The 5,000-nt window shown below is 38.5% G+C and overlaps 1 long non-coding RNA gene and 1 other non-coding gene across 2 annotated transcripts in view; both read right to left on the reverse strand.

Annotated features, from left to right (window-relative positions):
• LOC143018780 (uncharacterized) overlaps positions 1 to 5,000 on the reverse strand; it is a 321,853-nt gene that overhangs the window by 141,159 nt on the left and 175,694 nt on the right. The window lies entirely within an intron of this gene.
• Positions 2,550 to 2,631, reverse strand: TRNAL-AAG (transfer RNA leucine (anticodon AAG)). The gene has a single exon. It is a non-coding gene; the product is annotated as a tRNA-Leu (tRNA).

Raw genomic sequence — 5,000 nt, forward strand, 5'->3', positions numbered from 1 at the left:
CCCATCCTTCCTTCCTTTCTTCCTCCTTTCCTCTTTTCTTTTCTTCCCTCTTCCCTCCCTCTTTTCTTCCTTTCTTCTTCTCTTCTTCCCTTATTCCTTCCTTCCTCTTTTCTTCCTTTCTTCCTCACATCCCTCCTTCCTTCATTACTTCCCTCGTTTCTTCCTCTCTTCCCTTTTCCTTCCTTTCTTCCTCTCTCCCCTCCTTTCTTCCTTCCTTTCTTCCTATTTTCTCTCCTTCCTTTCTTGTTTTTCATACCTTTCCTCCTTCCTTCCTCTCTTCCCTCTTTCATTTTTTCTTCCTTTCTTCCTTCCTTCCTTCCTTCCTTCCTTCCTTTCTTGCATCCTTCTCTTTCCCTCTCTTTCTCTCCTCTACTCTTCCCTTCCTCCCCTTTTTATCTTTTCTTTCCTTCCCTTCATCCTTCCTTCCTTCCTTTCTTGCATCTTTCTTTCCCTCTCTCTTTCTCTCCTTCACTCTTCCCTTCCTCCTTTTCTTCCTTCCCTCTTTATCTTTCCTTCCTTTCTTTCTTCCCCTCTTCCCGAATTTTGGAAAACACAAAAATTCATATTATTTACCATATTCACAAATGGAAAATATAAATTTGAACAGAATTTTACTTGTTATTCACACAAGCCACCTTCACAGAACAACTAACGCATGTTCACAGACGTAGAACATCCTTGTAGAACAAATTACATTCTGTTCAAGCCAATGTTCTCCATCTGTGAACATGCTGAACAAGATAATTGAAGTTCAAATTATGCTGAGTAAAGTAAGAAGCATACACCAGGAGGCATTTAGCATTAGCCTAGGGCATCACCCGTGCCATGTATGCTAGGATAGCCAAAGATCAAACCCTGCTTCAAGTATCGTATGCGTATAAGTATGCGTATAAGACGCACCTCTATATATATATATATATATATATATATATATATATATATATATATATATGTGTATGTATATATATGTATATATATATATATATATATATATATATGTATATGTATGTATATACATATATATATATATATACATATATGTATATATATATATATATATATATATATATATACACATATATGTATATGTATATATATGTATATATATATATATGTTGAAGTATGGAAGACAAATGAGTGGAAGGGTGGTGAATTAAACACAAAGAACAGTTGGAGTTTTATTCACTGACGTTTCGTCCTTACCAGGACATTCTCCAACTCGCTAGTAGTTCATTTAGACCAATGTGGTCATCTTCCAGATTGGAAAAAGATAGAGGTGCTCCACAAAGGTCTAGAGAAAAAGAAAAGAAAAATAGTGGAGGCAGCCTACATTACTTCCCACCCCTGCATCAACCATAGGGAAGGGTTTATAAAATTAGCAGGAGCGGTAAGTACTCTGATTGTCAAGGAGGTAAAAAGGACAATTGAGAACGGAGGGAGAAGTGACATGGTCGGAGTCACATGAAAAAAAAAAAAGGGTAGAGGACGGATGAGAGTATAGAGGGAGGGGAACACGGCAAGGATGGATTATATAAGCTGTTAATTTTCTAAAACTGTATGTACTTTGAGAATGTCCTGGTAAGGACGAAACGTCAGTGAATAAAACTCCAACTGTTCTTTGTGTTTAACTCACCACTCTTCCACTATATATATATATATATATATATGTATATGTGTATATAAATGTATACATATATAAATATATATATACTGTATATATATATATATAATGTAGTGTGTGTATATATAAATTTATATATATACATATATACATATATATATATATATATATTATATATATATATTATACCAGGGTCAATTTCCAGATGCATCAAGCCCAGGGGTGAATCCAGGACAAAAGAAAGGATTAAGAACCACTGCCTCAAGGATTGTCTATTCATTTAGTTGCAATCAGCCTTTAATCTAGCTTCTGCCAGTCGATTTTATACACTATATCCCCTTCTTTAGAGAAAAGGTTAAAAAACCCTCAATTAACTCTTTCCCTCCATTTAACAATTTACACCTTCGATATAGCTACCACCACGCAATTCTATTCAGCAACGAGTATTCCTAGAACTCCTCTGCAACAAAGGGATTATCTTAGAAAACGAGTTAGACAAGAACAGGATGGTTAAACACGAGTGACGAATTTCAGTCAGAAAGGATCTGAGGAACTTCCTACAATGTTTGTAATCTCTTTGGGCAAAGGTTTATGTCGGTGTTACAATATACGTCTGCGTCGGATACAGCAAGAGTATGTTTGTAAGTTCAATTAACTTAATAGAATCGCTTGGCGATAGACAGAAATGTATATAACGACCACTGTCTCCTCCTGGTTGAAACATCATTATACCCTTCCGAGTCTAACGATTTATAAGGAAGACTTTGCTGTCGCCAATAACCCACAACGCCGGCGCCGGACTGTGACACCGGCTTTAGTGTCCTCTTCCTGTTTCTTCGGGAGACAGTTCCTGCCTATGAAGCTAGGAAGAGAGCCTGGTTCACAGTTGAGGTCACAGCTGGTTTGACCACATTGTCCCCAAAAACCCTGGCAGCGGTGGGATTCGAACCCACGCCTCCGAAGAGACTGGTGCCTTAAACCAGCGCCTTAGACCGCTCGGCCACGCTACCGATACAGAGGATAGATCTATTGTCTGTACTTATTCGAGTCACTCCGATGAGTCTTGGGCTGTTAGTTGACCCCCGGCCGCGCTACGCCATCTGTCGCGCTCCTAAGCTGTCTCGCTCCTATCCTACCCACTCCTAGAAGCTTCTTCATTTTTCTAACCCCCCCCCCTCCTCCTTAGGGTCGTACCTTCAAAACATTTCGCCACCTCTAGCGAACGCTGTCTACCACTAGAAAGTAGAGCTATACCCGGTTTTCTAAGTAACCTTAGGTGTCTTAAAAGGTAATCAATAAAATCTAGTTTACGTAAGCATAGCTACTGAAGTTATTTTCTAACAGAAGTTATTTCATAATAGTAGAGAGCTGACGAAAGGTTTTAAAAGTATTGTCCTTAGTCTTCTTCCATCTACATTCCACATCAACGCTTTCCTTGGCAATCTATCCTCATCCAGTCTTACCACATATTCTGTCCATCGGAGTTTTATCCTATGTAGCACCTCTACAATATCTTCAACCTTTGTCAATTCTCTCATCTAAGTGTTATGCTTCCTCTGACCTAGCGTACATCCTTTAAACACAGACAGTTTGATGTACAAGGATATGTCTTTATGAACTGCTATTGATCCAGGGCAGGACGGGGGCTAGGGAGACTCATCCATAAGGAGACAAAATAGAAAGGAAAATAGATGAGGAGGAGACCTTTTGGTATATAGCATGTAGATATATAGGTGATAGATCAGGTGGTAGATCAGGTGGTATATCAGGTGGTAGGTCAGGTGGCATGTAACCCATTACAACCTGCCACGTGGTCCACTGCCTTGCAATCACCCCCATCTATGGCTGTGGTTCCCAAACTGGGGGTATATTACCCCCCTGGGGATAATTTAAAAAAAAAATCGTGAATAAAGGAGGGGTGACAGAAAAAAATTAAGAATTCTGAAAACCACCAAGAAGCCAATAATTCCCCAATTAGTTCGATGTTGCATAACAACATCGCCTCTGGCAACCCTGGCGACAGTTCTTGCGCCAAATTGTAACTCTTGCTGTTCCTTTGGATCTATTGGCGACGTGGAGAGGCGAGGGAGGGGGGGCATCCTTTTTTTTTTTTTTTTTTGTTTTTTGTTTTTGAGTGAAATGTCACTTACCACGGGCTTTGTTTGAGCCCGTATGGTGAGTGTTTATGGAAGACAACACACCTTGCAAGAGATAAAGTGGCACGGTTTAGCTCGTCAGAGGAGCATGAAGAAGAAGGTGTTTCCTGTATCCTGCATCCTGGATGGCTCCTGCCCCCTCCCCCTAATATCATCTCCCCCCCTGGCTTCCGCCCTAGAAGGACACAACATCCATGATCGATATCAACTAACATGTACAAGGTTTAAGAAAGGTGATTTTAATATAATTGCATTTCTGTTTTCGAATCACTCGTACAGACTAATCCTAACATAATTTAGAAAAGAAGCAATGAAATCAATCGACATATTGATTAGATTGAATTATATACATATGTATATATATATATATATATATATATATATATATATTATATATATACTCGTATTATATCAAAATCTATATAAGACAAAGACCACCAGACGAATAAAGACTGAAAGAATAAAATTGGTGGACGAAAATGAAATACTTAGCAACTTAGCAATGACCCTCAGAAACGAATGTGACAACATAGAAAAATAATAATATATAAATAAATAAATAAGTAAATAAGAGAAATGAGAAAAAGCATACTAATTTTATCTACCATACTCCTTTTCGTAATCTCTCTTTCTCAAACAAAAAAAAAACAAAAAAGAGTAATTATTTCCTCTACTTTGTCAAGGTACACGAAAACAAAACTCTCATATGCCAAGTATACCAGCGCTTCTATTCTTGGAGACAATACACCGAAATAGTACAATCATAGAGATGGTCAACGTGAGTTTTAAGGAGGATATCAGGAATAGAGAGACCATAAGACCTACACTACCCAGTTCCATGTATTTAAGGCCTACACTAGGCAGTTCAATGTAATACGAATACTACGAGCCTCTGATCCGTAGAGGTGCAATGAGGCTACTTGAGTTATGCACTGTACAAGACTTACACAACAAATTACTCATTACGGGTTAAAGGATTGTAGAATCGATGTACTAAGAGACATTACGAAATTAGAACGAAGTTGACAGTGAAAGTACAGAGGAATAATGAGAGGGGGGGAAGGGGAATTATGTATAAGTGACTTATCATTGTGATAATGATTTGGGCTTGTTTAACAAGGAGAGATAAGCCCTTGTCCCATCACGGCTGCTGTCATTGCTACAGTATGCATGAAGATAGCTCTCTTTCTCTCTTTCTCTCTATCTCGCTGGATGGGGATGAT

Source organism: Oratosquilla oratoria, chromosome 35, assembly GCF_046742065.1.
Source record: "Oratosquilla oratoria isolate Oo_2021 chromosome 35, ASM4674206v1, whole genome shotgun sequence".
NCBI lineage: Eukaryota > Metazoa > Arthropoda > Malacostraca > Stomatopoda > Squillidae > Oratosquilla > Oratosquilla oratoria.